This window comes from Ammospiza nelsoni, chromosome 1 (genome assembly GCF_027579445.1).
Source record: "Ammospiza nelsoni isolate bAmmNel1 chromosome 1, bAmmNel1.pri, whole genome shotgun sequence".
In the NCBI taxonomy this organism is placed as follows: Eukaryota; Metazoa; Chordata; class Aves; order Passeriformes; family Passerellidae; genus Ammospiza; species Ammospiza nelsoni.
Window position 1 is genome coordinate 44,455,598 of NC_080633.1, and position 18,748 is coordinate 44,474,345.

At 39.3% G+C, this 18,748-nt stretch overlaps 1 protein-coding gene across 2 annotated transcripts in view; it reads left to right on the forward strand.

Moving 5' to 3' along the window:
* Positions 1-2,366: 2,366 nt before the first annotated feature.
* The window catches only part of TMEM108 (transmembrane protein 108), a 172,942-nt gene continuing 156,560 nt past the window's right edge, over positions 2,367-18,748 (forward strand). The window contains exon 1 of one of the 2 annotated variants that reach the window (XM_059482713.1): positions 2,367-2,403. The gene's annotated coding sequence lies outside the window, so the exon portion shown is untranslated. Of the gene's footprint in view, positions 2,404-12,536; positions 12,635-18,748 lie in introns of those variants that run through there. The other variant, XM_059482705.1, reaches the window with a different exon arrangement.

The following is an 18,748-nucleotide window of genomic DNA, read 5'->3' on the forward strand; positions in this document are numbered from 1 at the left end:
TATTGGATTAAGAACTGAGTTACCCAAACAAAGATGAAGAACATAAAGTGAACCAATACTTCTTTTTATGCCTGATGGGGTAAAATCTGCATGCTTGACTTATGCTGAGCACAACCTATTTATAACCATGCTCTTGCAGACTTAGTGGAATTTTTCCTGGAATCAGATGTTCATTGCAGCATCAATGAACCTTCAGTCAGGACCATGCCTTTCTATTCTTCAGCAGAGCAGCACCTGCAGATGGGTACTTGCAATGGGAATAAATGTGTCAGAATCGTCATCTTTTATTTTTAGCAAAGTGGATAAAAATTAGGAATTGAGCTAGAGCAACCTCTTTCTCTCTGAAATATTTTATGCAGTTGGAGGTCATAATAGTTGATCTCCAGTTTTATAAAGGCTTATGTAAATTAAAATTAGGATTACATAATTCTCTGCATTGAAATCCACTACTATTGTTTTCATGCTGGATAGCTAGCAAATTGATAATAGCACTGTGTATGCAGTAATTAATTCAGAATTACTATCATAAGCAATGACTAATATAACTATCTCCCTTCTTAACAAAAATTCCTGAAAATTATTTCCCTTTAAAAAAATCCATTCTCTTTGTAGAATAACTCATTCCCATTTCTCTATACTATTACTAACATTTTCCTCCAGACCCTTTAAAGACATGACAAATAGGCAGCATTCTCAGAAGCAAATCACAGAAACATTTCAATCATGGCAAATGATTTCTGAGGAACAGTTTTTAAAACAATGTAAACAAAGCAGAATGGAGGGGCAGAATTGTGTTTTAACAACCAGGATATAGACACTGACAAGGTTAAAATGAGAGAGATGAAATTGAAATGCTTCTGGCCAGTGAAGTGAATGCTAACTTACATGTGCTTCTCTGTTAAAGAGATGCATAAAGAATGCCTCACCTTATCAGCATGTTGCTGCTACTTCCAGTGGAATTTACTGTACATTCAGTTAGACATCATGTCACAAAGAAACTCTGAGCTTTGAGACTTCCCTGTGTTGTCCTACTGTACCACACACAGCCTTCAAAATTTACCTTCATTCATATCAAATTTGTAAACTTGTTTTCACATTTTGAACAACATTAGGTTGTTTTTCAATTGTGTCTCCTCTCACATTTTCCATTCAAACAAGAGTAGCGTGCAGAAGATTACAAGTGTACTCATTTATATTTTAGTGAACTTGGGCAGCTCTTTCAGTATGAAGAAGCAGAATCCTTCTTCTAGCAGAAACTGTAGCTTGCTGAACAGGAAATCCCTCCCAGGTCATCCCCTTGAATCGTCCCTGTTGCTAAAAAAGAGTGGTGATAAGACCAGGAAACTTAGTATGACTTGTGCCCTATCTATTTTCTTTTGTAATCAAGGGTATTTGATGAAAATGAATAAGCATTGTTAGACCATACTCTAGGTGTATTTTATTAAGCAACTTCTTCTTCATTAAAATTGACTATACACAAAAATTCATGTCTTTAATATTTCACAATAATTTGCTGTTTTAGAAAACACTCTTAAAAGTAAAATTTGGTTTTAAACAAAATGCAAAGAAAATTAATTCTGCAGGAGGAAACTGTCTGCTTCAAAGCCAGTACCAAAACCACTACACAAACACACAGTGGTTTTTGCAAGGGCATAATGTCCTTCCAGACAAAAAAAGTCTGATACCTTACAAAACATTTGGGAATTTGCATCTTCTAAAGGAATTATTTCTTACTCTTTCTGTACAACATTTAGCACTTTTGTTGGTCCCATGACCAATTGGCGCAGTTTCCTGCTATTTTTAGTATTTCCTTAGACCTTCATTGCTCAGTTCTCTTTAATTTTTTCACATTCTGGACAAAAATATCCCCTTACTATTTGTATGTCTGCTATAAAGTTATTAACCAAGACTGTTTGTGTCAGGCAAACGGATTTCATTTCAAAGTGAGATGTAGGTTATTTCCCTTGCTTTCAATTCTTATGTCTTTCCTAACCTTCAGTCACAAAGTTGACCAATTACAATTACACTCTGGAGAAGATTATCCTGAACAGGTTTTAAACTAATGCAAAAGATGTCTCCGTTTTCTTTTCATTTCCCCTTGTATTCAGGGGCATTAGTTATTTATAGCCTGGTAATTATTTTTAGTCATTCAACTGAACAAGATAGGAAGAAAGCAACAGGTTAAGAGAAGGTAAAAGCACTTTTGAAGCTAGCAAAAAATACATTGTTTCAAGAGCAAAATCCTGACTTGCATCTTAAACAAAGTTCTTTATCCTTGGAGTCAACAGCAGGGTTTATATTGACGTCAGCTGGACAGTACCACTGCCAGAGGTCTTGTGATGCCACTGAAATGTGCAAAAGGATGAGAGAGCCAGCAGCAGCAATTGAAGTATAAAAATACTGGTAGGTCAGCGTTATGTAAACCATGACTATGTATTTAATTTTTCAATTTTCTTTTACTAATTTCTGGTGTTGTTCAGGCAGACTTTTAACCAAGTTTGTCTCTTTAGCCTATATTTTCTTTTGCCTGGGTGCGTTGTGTTCCCCATATGATCTTTCTTGCCATAGTTAGGACAGAAAGGAAATAAAAATCAAGATGAAAGAGGAGAATCAGTTCTAGTTTGCTTTAATATTGATGGAATCAAAGCTGATATTAATATAGATAATGTAAGAACACAAAAGACTTTTCCTGACAGACAGAGAAACTTTTGTGGTTGGAAAAACCCATAGTGAGCAATGAAAATATATATATGTGTAAATTACTATGTGCATGCAGCTGACAAAGTAAAACAGATTCCTTCACTGCTTACTTTGAGAAATGGAGAATTTCAAGTCTCCATTAGGTAAAGCATTTCCTGGAGGAGATAAATAAGCAAGTGCCTAGCAAGACATTGGTGAAGGTTGAATAGGGCTGAGATGAGCCTGATGCCACACTGAATGGCATTATAAATCAAAAGGCACCAAATAAATAAAACCACTGGCTGGGAGAAGTTGATTATGGATTGGCTGAAGTTTGACTTGAGTCTGTGATGATGCTGGAGGGGTAGAGGAAGAATGAGTTTAGAGATTTCTTATTGAAGGAAGATAACTCTGAAGATTTAGCTGTCTGACACAGGTACTAAATAATTGAAGTTGTAAGTTGTCTAGGATAAAAATGGTTACATCAAAGCTGAAATGTGGTCAGTGTCTCCCAAAAAAAATTCAGACAGAGAAAGAGAAATTTAAATGTTTGTTTGAACTCAAACATATATTGCATGAGTGCTAAAATTCCACAGACAAATTATATTAGTTTTCAAAATTCCCTTTGTTTTCTGTTAATTTCTCATTTTTTCCTTTCATCATTCCTACAATAATTGTTGTGGGAAAAAACTACTCATGGTCCTCCACTAAGACAAAACAAATTGAAAAAAGAACAGCACTAAAACATAGTCATTCTTTTTGACTGAATACAGAGTTGCCTTTATATTTTCTCTAACTAATTTTATCTGTGAAGGGCAGCTTAAGAAAAATAAATTACAGACTGAGGTACTACTCACAGAAGTGCAAAATTCAGTAAACTGTTAATATTGTAAATCTGTTACAATTTTCTCTGCTCCATTACATGCACTTGACTTAAGCTGAAGATCAGCACATTTGAAAACTTGGACGTAATTTTGAGTCCTGAGGGAGCAAGGCTTAATAAGTACTCACACTTCTTCCCACTTCATTATTACTAGATTATTGCTTTCTTATTCCACTATCTTAACTTGTATGCCTTGACTGTTCAAATAGAAACTCATTGACTTGAAAATGAGCCCCGTTGAGTTGGCTCTACAACTTTTGCCTTAGAGGAGAATTTTTAATGATGTAAATGCTGTGAAACTACAGATACTTGCACAGGAAGAGAAAAGAATGAGGCAAATATTTCCACTTTGTCTTGAAGAGAAAAAGGGGTATGCAGGGAACACTGTATTTTTTGTTCCTGTGTCTGCAGTTCTTTACCAAAAGCTTGAACATTTTGGAACTCTTTATTCAAGGAAAATTATTAACTTCAAAGTCTCAGAATATGGCCCCGGGCCTGTAAAACCATTAGGATCATCTTGGTTGATGTGCGTTGGACCGTGAGTTGCTAGAGGGTTATAACAAGGTTGGATTAAGCAAACAGAACCAGACACAGAGATTGGAAACCTCTATTTTCCATCTACAGTGAGGAAGTTACAGGACTGATGGAAGAAATGTAAATTCTTCAATGGCTTAAGAAAACTTCTTTGCTTTTGAGCTAAAAAGCTTGATGCTAATGCTGATAAAACCATTTATTTGAAAACCCTGATGAAGGAGGACATGGGAGCTGTGTTGGAATTGAGCTGCAAATAACATTTATTTACTACTGCACACATATGCACGTTCACACTCAGACATAGTTTGCTGTCTGTGAATTCAAGGCATGGCATGATAGCCCTAGTGAGAGATCTCCAAATCCCCTTGGGCTGGTTGCTTCAGGTGAAAGAATCCCTGTTACTATCAGTCCTAGCTCAGCAGCTACCAGCCTGATTCCTTACACTGCTACCACAGGGCTGGGTGAATTACTACAAATTTCACAGCTGAAATACACCTATTTTCTTTCTAAGGATTGGCCTGTTGGCATAACAATGCATTGGATACTGTTCATTTCAGAGTGTTGACCAATTCACCAATTCATTTCAGAGTGTTCAGCCAAACACCTTGAAGTGTGACACATTATGAAGAAATTCACCCACATTTGGGACCCTCATTTTTACTGAACATAAGTAAGAAGCCAAAATGTTTGCTGACCCATCCTTTCCAGGGAAATCCCTACATGATCCACGCAAATATCAGCAATTGTGCTACCTGCACTGAGTAACTTGTAATTGTTTTAAAATCTAGACAAAGTGGATGGTGTGCTTTCTTTGATGGATGTTCAGAAGTGATTGAGCTTGCCAACAGACTAAAGACCTGCTTACAGACAGACATTTTCAGACCTGTCAGTCTGCGGCTGCATCTGGTTGACAGTGGGAGGGTTATTATGAGTCTCTGAGGAATGTCTTGACACTGCATCACCTGAGCCCAGCACTCTCCCCAACAAAAACCAGGGAATGGCACTCTTTGAGACTCATCTCTCCAATTGTAGTGCTGTGTCTGACAATTAATGTCAAAGTTGATTAATATAGCTAATTCATACACATTATGAGATAAATATCCAAAGAATATCATCAGAATGATATGGCAAATGTAGAATTTGGATATTTGTATTGCAAAGCTACAGACTGGTCTTTCCAGAATTTAGGAAGAGTCAAACACCTGAACCCTGAGGAAACTGATGGGCAGAGATTGTTTAGAAGGTTGGCCCTGTGAAAATGGCTGAGAACCTTTTGCAAACTGTGATGAAAGCAACAAATGGTAGAAATGGTAGGCAAAAGGAGGATGGCAAGGTTGGTGGAAAATAGAGAGGTATTTTTGCCCAGGAATGTACTAAAAGAAAGGAGAGCATTCTCTAGAAATGATTTTATTTTTCCTGCCTGTCAAGTAAACAAAAATATCACACTCTGAATAAAAACCATCAAAAGAAATCAATATACTAGAACAGACTTCACCTTCCAGTTTTCCATGTAAAACATATTTTAGTCTTTTTTCTTTCACAGAAAACAGTCATATTTTATTTGTTTTGTCAATGTTTCACATTTATTTTAATAATAAACAAAAGGCAGATACCTTGGTCATATCTTCTATTTGGCTGAAATATTTTCACACTTTCATTGGAAGCCATATTTAGACAAAATATCTTTTTTTTTTTCTTTTTTCTCAAAAGACTGATAAAAAATACTGTTGTCAGAGCATGGAAGCTGTTGTGGAACCCATCTGGAAAGCTGCACTGACTGGGGCATTTCCAGGAGTCACATCATCAGACAAATAATGCACCACTGAATCAAATTCCAGCAGTATGTTTTGTGACCAAATGCACTTAAAAATCTCTACAAAATGCTAATGTTTACATGGCTGGTTTAATACCCCCTAAAAAAGACTTATAAAACTTTTTGGTAATGCAGTTGTTCAAATACCTTCATTCAGCTGTAAAGAAGAGATCCAGTAGGCTCTACATGGTTATATTTTCATAAAACCCAGAAATAACAGTGCCATCATGGCAGAGGGATAGCTTTCTAATTGGATCAGAGACAGTGCAAACAATTTTAATCAGACATCTGTTTCTGAAGTCTCACTTCCTAGACTTGTAAGTTATGTGACAATTAATTTTCCGTATAAAGTGTCCCAACCCTTGAGGTTGGAAACATGAATTTTCTATTCATTATCTAGTCCTCCTCTCCTGGAATGCACAGAAGAATGTCAGAAGAAGACAAATAGCTCATCTTATTTTAGTCTTCTCAATTTGGAGAACTGTAATAATGAATTAATCCAACACCTTGCTAATTGGAACATGATTGTAGTTTTAGAGATTTTTACATTTAGGTGTAAGAATTACACTGTCTTTTCAGGGGAACTTTTAGTTTAATATAACCCTTTGCAACTTATTTAAAGTCCTCACTGTATATATAATTTCTGCTTCTTGAAAGTTATTTTACAAATAAATGCATCCAACCAAAAACTCCTGGTGATACTATAAATCTGGACACAACAACTCCATAGGAAAAAAGATGCAATTTAGGAAGAAAAAGCAAGGAAAATGTTACTTTACCTGTGTTTGCATGACAGATGGTGAGCACAATCTTGGGTAATCTGTTAGTCCTTGTGAGTGAAATCAATTAAGTTAGAAAATCTATTTATTGCCAGGGAGATTAAAAAGTAATTAGCAATCATAAAGAAATCTGTAAAGGTCCTAATTATAATGGAGCAATGAATTTAGTTTCTGAACAGGAGGGAGGTTCTAAATACATGGAAAATTTGTATCTTTTCTGTTGTTCATTAAGAAAATAGCAAGCCCAATCTTTTTGGTGTTTTGGTGATGATGTGTGGAAAGGCCACCTGAATTTTTTTATCACAATGCTGACACAATAGCAATGTCCTTAATACCAGTTTGTTAAAACCCAACAGCAGGATTAAGTACTTAGTTAAGAACATTTCGCAACAGATAGGAAAATAATCTTACAATTTTTTTTAAATTTTCATATTCTTTCATCTTTTCCTGCAGTTTCTTTTAGTCAGTTGCTTTTAGTTTTATTTAGCCTTTTACTCGTGCCACTAAAATTATAGGTTTTTGTTTTTTCCCAAGAGCTGGGCATAGAAGAATAACTTAATTTCCACACTAAGTTTCCATGGGATGTGCATCACCTGCAGTCTTTGCTGGAAGAACATATCAAACCCCAGCCTAAAGCTGGTGGTGGAAGGTTTCTGTTGACCATACAGACATAAACTAGGGAAACACCTGAAATGAAAGTCAGCAACAACAAATCCCTGGAGTTTATGGGACATATGAAGATATGTGGCTTGTTGAAGAGACTTAGATATGCTGTGGGGGGAGGTCTTTTTGGTCACCTGCTGTCCAGATTGCCTCAGCTTCTTCCCTGCTGTGCCCCTGTTGTTAATACTGACTCTGATAGACACATGGCAAAATGGAACTTAAGCCTCCACTCTTCTGGTTTGGTGTGGTGACCTTTCAGAAACACAGCTCCCACCAGCAGTGATTGCTTAGCAGCACTAGGAATTCTTTATGGGTGAGAGCTACTTTAAACTAGTTTTCTTTGTTGACATGTTTTTAAAATTTCTTTTCCCTTTGTGAATTTTTCTCTTTGTGCTGAACCAAAAAAACCAAATAACCCTAAGTTTACTTTCAGCTACCAGTGCTCTTCCTCAAAGAAGTGTTTCATTAAGGTATGGGTGAAGTATACACACATCTCAACACCTCTGGTTTTGAATAGTCTATTCAGCACATTTACAAGAGAAGCATCGCCATTCCAAAGCCTGATATGTAACATTTAGAGACAGATCTAAAATAATTGTGGCAAGCTTTGAAAATGTTATATTTTAGTTTACTCTTTTCAGTGGTATACTCCATACTCTTTTGCAAAATCCCTGAATAGCTACAACCCTACTCAATGAAAAGTACTCTCAAAGTCTTTTGAATTCTCCTATAAACCCTAAGGCTTTTCCTTCCCTCTAGGAAAACTTTTGAAGCATTAGTAGGTTTTTTTTTGTTTTGTTGAAGATTTTGTATTTTTATTATATTGCTTCTTTTCCATCTTGCTTAATTAACTGCTTGGAGACTTCTGTTATGCTTATGCAACCAGCACAAGAACAAATTTCCCCTAGTAACAGCTGCCTTTTTGAGAGCCCGTCTTAATCAATATGCATCAAACCAAAATCTCCGAGCACTTTCCTAAAACCATTCAATATATGAGCATGCCTTATGTGTAAGTGACTTTGGCAATCATAGCTGATCAACTTTTCCTTCTTCAGTCCTTTCCTCTCTCTTTACAAATTCTAGGGAGCTGAGATGCTTCTGAGAAACAAAAGAGGATAGAAATTTAAGGTTTTTGAAGTCTGTAGGCTTAACCTTGGATTTCCAGGACTATATATAAACATTTAATAAAACAGTGCTCAGTCCTAGAGCTGCTAGGTATTTATAGCTTCTATAGGTAGGTAGACATTTAGGATGCCTGGAAACCAGACTATGTAATTAAATATTTTACCATGCACTCAGGGACCCAATGTTAAGCGTAAGCATAAACACAAAATTACAGTAGTAAAAGAACACTTCACTGCCTGCTGTTATCTGAATTCACAATCAAAATTAATCCAGTGGATGCATATTAGAAACATTATTTTTAAAACCTGCTAAAATGGCTCAGGTCAATGTTGTGGTCCTGAATGAATGAAACTCCAATATTTTCCTTACTCTTCCCAGTATTTTTATCATTACTTTTATTGAATCTTTGTGAGGGCCTTCCTTCTTTCATTCTAACTCATCGTTCTTAGCACATGCATAATTTCATGACTTTGTAAAGACCTAGAGATGAATTAAATTTGAGATGAAAGGAAAAGAGATTAATAGTAAAAAGGAAAAAGCTTTCTCCTTTTAAAAAAGTGACTCAAATACTACAGATTCGCTGCCAGTGCTTTTCTGATAAGTATTTATGATCACAGATGTTTATAAGCCAAGACATTTTTGTAAAAAGTCCTGCATATTTCAGGGATCGTTTTATGCATTTAAGGAACATATTCTTAACAACTCATCTCCAGGTTTTATTTTTAGAGCAGTGCCACAATATTTTAGTACAATTTATTAAAAATTTATTATGCTGTTAGCTCTCAAGTTGTAAATGAAGCATGTAGGAGGAGAGGGATTACTACTGTACAGCTTCTACAACTGGGAATAATTACAGTCCTTCTAGAATTAGAAGGGGGTGGAAAAATACTGTGTAATAGGTTGTGTATACTTTTTCCTTTCAGTTACAGATGGATTAATTTTTAAAACCTGCAAATCTCTCAGCTCCTGCTGGGTGTTGGTTACCCACCATGAGACTGACCTGAGAGAGAAGAAATGGATACGGTCAGAGGACTCATCTGGGGCTCCTGTGGCTGCAACTCTGAGTTGACAGCTCCATATTTCTTGTGCACCTCATCCTGACCCTTTGAAGCTGATGGGCATCTATCAGGCTTCAGTTCTCTTGAGTCCTAAGGAATCCTTCAAGGATGGAGAATTCTTGTATAGATTCTTGTTCATCCCATTTTAAAACTTCCATTCATTTTGCAAAGATAAATTTTACTTTATATCTAAATCAGTTCAATTTGGATTCTCTATGCACTAAAGATTTACTTTCATTTTGGTTTGACATTTTTTTTTTAAATTTTCATTAGGTAGAAGATGAATAATGTCATGTGTTTTTACCAGTCCCATGAGGACTTTGAAAATTTCTTGTAACTATAGTTATAACATCAAAAATAATTTTGTTCCAGTGAGAAAGAACTTCCAATCTTTTTAATTTGTCCTTTATAATTACTTATTAATTACAGTGTCTCGAAGGAGCCGAGCTTGCTGGCTTTTGACCAGAGACAAGTCACAACTTCTCTTCAAAGCACAGATCTCTGAAGTGGCTGAACTTCAGAACTTTAGTCTTCAGAAAACATCTTTTAACCTGTAAATATCTATTGCTGGCTAGTTAAATGAACTACCTTAAAATGGTTAACCTCAGTATGTAAAACATAGGCAGACAAGTGATTTCTCTGAAATATGGTTTCTATATGTGGTTTGCGTGAACCTTGGGCCAACGTTTTCATAGCAGCTGAAATTTCCTCCTGAATGATATTAAACAACTATGGAAGAAAAAGCTTTTACAGAAAAAATAATTTTTAAAGTTTAGCAGAGTTGATGGACATTCTGCCAAACAAACCCCCTCTGTGTGCAGCAAAGGGCTCTATTTAACTTCAGGCTGTTACTTTAGCCTGTATAAGGCAGCAGGGAGATTAGACAGACTGGTGTTCCTTCTCTCTTTGACCATGAACCAGAGTATCCACAGACTGGCAGACATAATTGAGGCTGCCAGCCTGGGGAACTCTCCTCATATCTATTCACTCATCATACAGGAAGATGAAAAATCTTACACTTCCTAGTCAGTAATTGGTTACTCTGTTATTACAGCTTCATTAGCATATTTAGCCTATTTATTTAATATTTGTACTGTGATTGAAAACAACTAATTGCAGATGTTGCTAGTGGTTGGTGTATGACATGGACTCAGCCATTCATGCAGCAAATGAAGGAAATATTGGGTAGAAGAAGAAATAAGAAAGGAAAGCCATAAAAACACAGCAGTGGTTAGTTTTACACTGATAAAGTAAAATCTCACTGAATAATCCATAGTTTCAGTGTTGGTGATATTTCACCACCAGTAACTCTTTCTTTAATTGGAAGGAAGTCAACAAAGATTGTAAAGCTTGTTGAATGAAGTGTTGAGGAACCAGGCAGATGGGGAGATCTTGTTTTAGCCTTTTAGTGTCTAAAAGGGGGCTTATAAGAAAGATAAGTTTTTTATTGGGCCAGTTGGGATAGGACAAGGTGTAGTGGTTTTAATCAAAAAGAGGGTAGGTTCAGAGGGTGGTAAAACCCTGACACAGCTTCCCCACACAGGTGCTGGACACCCCATTCCTGGTAACATTCAAGGTCAGGTTGGACAGAGCTTGGACCAACCTGATCTATTTGATGCTGTCCCTGCAGGGAGGTTGGACTAAAGGACCTGTAAAGGTCCTTTCCAACCCAAACCATTCTGTGATTGTTCTATACACCAGAATCTCTGTGTACCACTTCACGCTCTCAAATCCTAGATTCCTGATGCACTCAACATTTCCATGGAAGTAATAAGAAATAAAAAGTAAGATAGCCTACACTATTTTAAGTAAGATAGTGTACACTATCAGTACAGTAAGATAGCCTACACTATCAGAAGACTGATGTAGCAGGTTTGCATTGGCTGATAATAGTTATATAGCAATAGCAAATCTAAGGCAAAAAGAGATAACCAGAAAAGGTAGGGTTTTTCCCTCTATTGGTTAATATAGAAAAATACCAACCAATAATGATTGTGGCTAATGAGGGGAGAGGAAGGACGGCTTAAAATTTTGAGGAAGCAGCAGTACTTTGGGTAAAACATTGAACTGGAACAGACCTGGGAGCTGCCACTGTTTCTAGATCTGCACTTCTGAGGCTCAGGTTCTCAGCCCCACCAACGTCCCTACGAACGTTCCCTTGCCTACGGGATAAATCCTAACTCATCAGCAGCAAATTTCCTCTGGAGATCTCTTCCAGGCAGGCTCAAACCTGTAAGAGTTGCCCTGACAGCACACGAGTCCCGATGTAAACGAGTGGTAAAACTGCCGGAATGTCAAACAACCCACTGCTCGGCGGAAGGGGCCGTGTGGAGCGAACCGCTGTGGCAGCCACCTGTAATTTCCCTGTCACACCGTATTCCTGCCAACAGCTCCTGCCGTACATTTAACCTCCTCAGCCCGGCCCCCCTAAACCCCGGGCTTCCCTCTTGGCGCAATCACGGCTAAAGCCCCCTCCCAGATCCCGGTAAGACCCAGCCCCGGTAAGACCCAGCCCCGGTAAGACCCTGCCCCTCATCGCTGGCAGCCGCTGCCGCAGCCGCGGCTCCTCATTGACATTCGCCGCCCGCGCCTCGTCCGCCGCCGCTCCGCGCCCCGCGGCGGGGCCGCCGCCTCCCCCGCCCTGCCGCAGCCAGGGACCCTTCCCGGGGAGGCCGGGCCGGCGGAGCCCCGCCCGCCGCCGGGCCAGCAGCAGCGGCAGCGGCAGCAGCGGGCGGCGGAGGGTGCCCGGCAGCAGCAGCGACAGCAGCAGCAGCAGCAGCGCCGCCGCCCGCTCCGCAGCGCAAGGGGAGGTGAGCGGCAGCGGGAAGCGGCGCCCGGCTCCTGCTCGCCGGGGCGGGGGCTGCGCGGTTCGCTTCGCTTCGCTTCGGCTCGGCGGCACCAGCTCCGGAGCGAGAGGGATGGGGCTCCTCTTGTGAGACGCGTTCGCTCCTCGGTTTGCCTTCTTGCTCTTGTTTCACGAGAGGTGATCCGAAGTGGCGGCAGCCTGGTGGCCAGCGCTGATAGTTTAAGGAGCGTTGCGTTGTAGATGTCCTTCTGCGGCGAACTGGGCTCGGTTATATGTGAATAAGCAGTTTCAGGGGTAGGTACGTCGTGAAAATAGCGTGTGGATTATTGCCACTCTCTTCGAATGGGTGGGAGCTGCCAAGGAAGGTGACATTAGTATCTATCATTCCGTGAAAAGCATCATATCTCGGGTAGAAGGCAGGATTTTTTGGTTTTTTTTTTTGTTTTGTTTTTTTGGGTTTTTTTTTGGTTTTTTTTTTTTTTTGTTTTCCAGGCAGGAACGACCAGGTGCTTGTCGCGACCAGTTAGCAGAGATGTGTATTGGTAATATTCAGCCAAAGGCACGAGACTGCTCCATATCAAAATGAACTGGGAGCCTGTGGCTTGCATGTTATATTTAAAGTAGAGCACTGCATCCTTTCTTAAAGATGTCTAGAAGTGTAACCACAGAAAAAGCCTGTTGTTGTAGTAGTGATAGGCAGTTTACTAGACATAGCCTTCATATATTTATCTCATATAGTAGGAGGGGCCAGACGACTGTTTCAGTAAAATGTTTTAAAGCACAGATGGCAGAGATGGTTGTAACAGAGATAAAACAACTATGGATAAGTAATTAAGGATTGAACAGACTTATATGGGAAAAATGGGGAAGGAAATTGAACTGTGCTATGAATAAATGGCCATGCTTGTGCAGCAGTACTACAAAATATCTACTGTATCAGAGAAAATTCACCTCTCCTAACTGCAGAAAGCAGTCAGGCATTGAAGGTCTGTGGAGGGAGGGAGTCCTTTATATGGAGAGGCTGCTGTGGAAAAAGCCGCTAATTAAAGCACGTAGGATCGGTTCATCTTTATCCTATTGACAATTTAATGTTTAAAAATGACCCTTTGACTGCCTGGGAAGGTAAATCAGCAATGAGAACATGCTTTTGATGAATGAGGGTGGCATTTTACACCTGGCCTTTATTTTGGAGGGGGGACGAGGGGAGAGGGGAAAGTGTGCTAATCAGTAGATTAAGGAATGCAATTCAAAAGAAAAAGAAAATTTAAGTAAACATTTTCTATGAATGCTTTGCAGCACTATCCCTGGAAGGCAGATGCAACTGTTCAAATCTATATTAAGTTCATCAGAGTGAGCTCTGATGTTTGCAGAATGATTTTAACCAGATAATTTGTAGGGATAGATAATAGTATAGTAACAGTGACACTGTGTCTGAAGATATTCTAGAGACTTAAAAACTTAACTAGACCTAAAACTGTACATGCAAGCAATTGGCTGTTGTCTGCTCTGCTGTTGTCCCAGAGTGACCTATTCCCCTCTCGTTTATGCCAGACTTACTGTAAGTCAGAAGCATAAAGTAATATTTCGTGCAGATGCAGTGAAATTATTCTGCTAAATTTCTTACCGGCTATTCTGATTGTGGTGGACCATGCTAATCAACTGTGTGAACACCAGTTACTCCTTTTTAAAAAAATGTGTTATTTCTGAGGATTTGAAAACTGCAGAAATACCTTTAATCCTATTAGAACTGATGGAATTTTCTCTACCCTTGTAAACTGATGTTCTCTAGACTAATGCCAGGTGTAGAATAGTTTGCACTTTTGTCTTTCCACTGGAGAGATTAAAGAAAGAGGGAAGCCAATTACAGGTGTTACAATGGTAGAGATGCAATTATGTGATTGCACCCAAGATCTGCAGTTACAACAGCAGAATAAAACAAAACACAAGGTTATTATTGGCAAAATCTTTTATTTCTGTTGAAAAAATGGATGTTTCAATATACTGCTGACACATCTGCAATATTGTGCATACATTAAAGAAATTTTATGTGTTGTCACTGCCTCTAAAAGTTTGAAAACACTGGGCAATCTTTCCTCTCCTGGCAACGGCAGGCAATATTCCTAAGTGCTTGTGCTGTAGCATCTCCTCTGGTGCTGCCTTCCACTGGAGGTCTTGCCAGGGCTGAGTTTTGGCTTAGCAGATAAGCTGAATCAGCACAGATTACATTTCTTCACAGCCTGCAGCTCCCCCAAAGCAAGAGTTCAGCTAAGCTGAACCATGCCACAGACCTTGGTTGGATCAATGAAAACCAACTCATGCTCCAGTCTAGCTCATTGTATCATAAGTAGACCAGAAGTTTTGGCCATGCTGTAAATTGGATTATTCCATTGCCAGGTAAATAGGAGCAATTGGTTGAATAAATTCTATTGTATACGTTTGCAAATTATTTATTCTTGTCAGAGTTAGTGGATATGTGTAGTAAACTTTCCCTGACTGCTTCCGTGACATCCTTGCTTGAGCAAAATATGAACAGGTATGCCTGGCTGTGCTTACTAAAAAACTAAATTAATTAATAAGCAACCTATGATTTTTTATGAATAAGTACTAAGTTTTTGCATCCAAAGCTCAGCTGTGTTGTGGAGCACAACTAAAGACAATATGGTGTCTACGACAGATCTTCTTTGAGTGATAGGGAGCAATTTTATGACTGTGATACTGAAGATACTGAAAGCTTAAAATCAGTAGAAATTAAAGTGAACTAAAAATCTTATTATTCCCTGAATTATTTCAAGGAAACCATTAGGCACAGTTACTGTGGGGTAACTACAAGTGACTCATCTGGAGGCATGCCCTGGCCACAGTAAATATACAAAACAGGAAGAATGAAAATCTCTGTTAAGTTTTTAACTTAACATCCACAAAGAGAAAGCTTCTTTGTCAACTCTCTTGTCTGACTGAAGAAGTTATTCTTCAAAAGAAACAGGAGTGAGCCCAGGTTATAACTTTGGATCTGCTTGGTAGTCTGTTATAAATAAAGCTTTTCAGACTTTGAGTTTAAGATACTAGGACTCAGAATTGTGAGGTTAGAGGTGTTACCAATAGATCATTAGTAACAGGAGTGTGGTAACTGTTGAAATAAGGAGTGATGGGTGTAGGAAAAAATGACCTATCTCTTGCTCCTGGCTGATGGAGGAAATGAATTATGCAGAGCACTTAGCCATCTCTTTGGGCAAGAACATGATACATCTCTTCTTGGTACTGAGTAATCCTTGCCACTGATGATGATATATGTAATCCACAGGTAAAACACTCATTGTGATCTTTGGTTTGCTGATAGCATTCTCTGAAAGATGTGTATGAGCTGGCATGCTTGCCAGTTTTCCTTTGAAAAGCTCTCTGGAGCTGAGTAAGGGTCCAACTTGTTAGTTATTATGGCAGTGAATTCTCTATGCTTTCTCTTCATTCTTCTGCATCAGAACAGCAGGTTTTATTCAGTGTGATGGGAGGCTGAGGGAAAGATTTGCTAAAAATTGCCTTGGCAGTCACCATTTGGGAGCATGATATAAAGGGGAGACATAAAAGTAATTTTACAAGTGGCTAATGCATTAAATGCTGAAAGTAGGACTACTGATCTTGCTGCAGGCAGCAGTGACCACTGGAGCTTTTCTCCTAAGAGAAGAATAAAAGAAACAGCATGATTCTTAGAGTAAGAAGAATCTCTAATATCTGGGCACATTTTCAAAGTCATTTTTGCATCAGTCTGTTCCATTTGTGAAATGTGGAGAACTCAGCTGAGATCCTTGTACCACTGTTCAGGATCAACTTTGTAATTTGGCCAGGTCAGAAACATACTATGGTGAACCTGTTTTAAAAAAAGAGTTAAGTAGATTTGGGAACAGGGCTCTGTTTACAGGGTCGTAGAACTGCTGAGGTTGCAGGGACCTCTGGATGTTGTGTAGCCAACCCTTTGCTCAAAACATCTAGAGCAGGGTGCACAGGACAGTGTGCAGCTGAGTTTTCAATGTCTCTAGTCTCTGGGGTTGGAGACTCCAGTGCCTCTCTGGGTCACCTGCATGTGTGTTGGACCAATCTCACACTGAGTTTTCTTCTGTTTAAAAGCAGTTGCTTATGTTTTCAGTTGTGTCTGTTGCATCTTGTTCTTTCAGTGAGCCCCTGAGAAGAGCTTGGCTTCCTCTTCTTTGCTGTCCCTTCTTTGTCACGTGGGCATTCTCCTTGTCTATGGTCAGCTTGTCCACTGAGAGTCCCAGGTCTTGCTCAGTAAATCCATTTTGCTAGCCAGTTGCCCTCCAACCTCTGCTAGCACAAAAGGAGAGGGAGGGCTAAACAGAAAGGTGGGAAGAAGAGAAAATGACAAAGGGAAAAGAGTAGGAGACGTGGTGGGAGGTGGGTGGGGGCGTGCAGAGGAATGCAGGCATCTGGAGACATTATGCTGTTTGCAGCAGGCTGGTTTACCTCAGCCCCATTATAGTGCTATTGAGGGAAGACCACATGTCAACCCACAAGTGCTTTTATGCCTGGTAATTGAAGCAGGATTTAATGCATCCTGTCATTGTAAACAATGACATTAGTATGAATCAACAAGGATGTGTGAGTTTTTCCTCTGAGGTTGGTACATACGCTTCCAGGGCAGCCAGGAATTTCCAACAGTCTTTGCAATGGCATAAATTCAGGCAGTTTTGGTGTGATTTAATAAAAGGTTTGGCTGGGCAGCTCACTTTGCCTTATTAAGCTTATTAAGGCAGGCTTTTCCAGGAATGGCCTTTCAGTGAAACGTCATGATTCCTAAAGGAACAACAATAGTTTTATGACAAGCCACCAGTATGATAGGTTAGTTATGGAAGACGTGGGTGAGAGAAGCCTTCTGTGGTCACTTAGAGGATCACTGGCATTCATATTTTAATCTAGTGGTAGTCCTCTAGAGTAGATGGTGCAGGACTACATTTAAGAGTCCTTTATGGTGGTTGTAAAATGGAGGTTGTGCGATGAGGTGGATTCTGGTGTTTCATAACACTTGTACACTGGAGCATAGAATTCCTTGGTGTTTGGAAATCACAAAGACTCCAACCACTAGGAGTCTTTCCTAGCTCAGAAGTAGTTGCTGCTTGTCCTTATCATTAGCCCATGCCCACATCCACTGTAAATAGGTCACTCAAAGTCAATGGAGCAGTATCTGTCCACCACTTGTACTTTGGTTTTTTTCTTCCAGAAGATGGAAAGTCACCCAAGAAACAAAAAATATGGTTTTCCTTTTCAAAGTCACCAGAAGTGTGATCCATGGTAAGGTGTTAGAACAATGCCATCAAAATTCTCTTTACTTTCATTCAGGCACATGCCAAGGCCTGTGTCTCAGATGTTCCTTTTCTTAACCTGCTGCCTCTCTGCCAAGTCGAGTTGTCCTAGTCCATGTTTCAGTGAAGATCCTCTTCGAAGCACCCACCATTCAAGGGACAGCAGCCACTCACCTCTGTCTGAACCCTGCTTGCTTCAGGACTCCTTGCAGTTACAGGGAAATAGAGATTGATCACAATAAATATGCTGGCTGCCTCTCCTGACCTACAGGCCCTGCTCCACCCAACAGGCTTGAGATGGCAGGAGGGTTTCATGTACTAAGACCAGATTTACTTATTTGAAGTAAAGTATAAGGTATAAGTATAAAGTACAAGTATTTACTTACATTGTATTTGACATTATGTTGGATTTCTATTCTGAAAGAGTAACACAGTATTATGCCAAAATCCCAGCACAAGCATGCTGCAGAAATTGTAATATATAGTGGAATTGCAATGCAAGCTGGTTCCTCATGCCAGTTTCTGCATGCTCCACTGTCATGAAGGTGGATTTCTTCTAATTAGAGAGGTCCAAAATCAGATGTTGAATACAAATAACGCCTTCAAATGTTCAGATAACCTGTGTAGTGTGGCATTTTCAGGTTTTTTTCCTAGCAGTTTGCATTGTGGTGCTTAATTTGCAAGAGTGTGTGTTGTATTTTTTCCCTACATTAGGTCATGACTGTCATTTTATTCAGTACTTCAGAAGGACAAACCTTTTACTTCATAGAAACCAAGTCCTGAAACTTGTTGGGAGTAAAATGTTGTGTAATGTTGTTATTTCTCTGAGATTGAAAATCAAGGATTCTCAGGTAATTGTGTGTGACCTTTCAGATCTGAGATCTGTCTGCATCAAGGCAGAGGCACAGATCCCTTAAAATATGTCCCAGGATCAAGGCTTTTTCTGACTCTATCAGGAGTTTCAGGTTTGAATAACAATCAAACCAGATATAACATGTGCCATCAGTGTGTGGCATGCAGGGATAGGGTGGCTGTGTGTGCCACCCTTCATGGTGACAATTTACATCAGGGTGTAAGGCTACAAGTGGTTCATATAGTA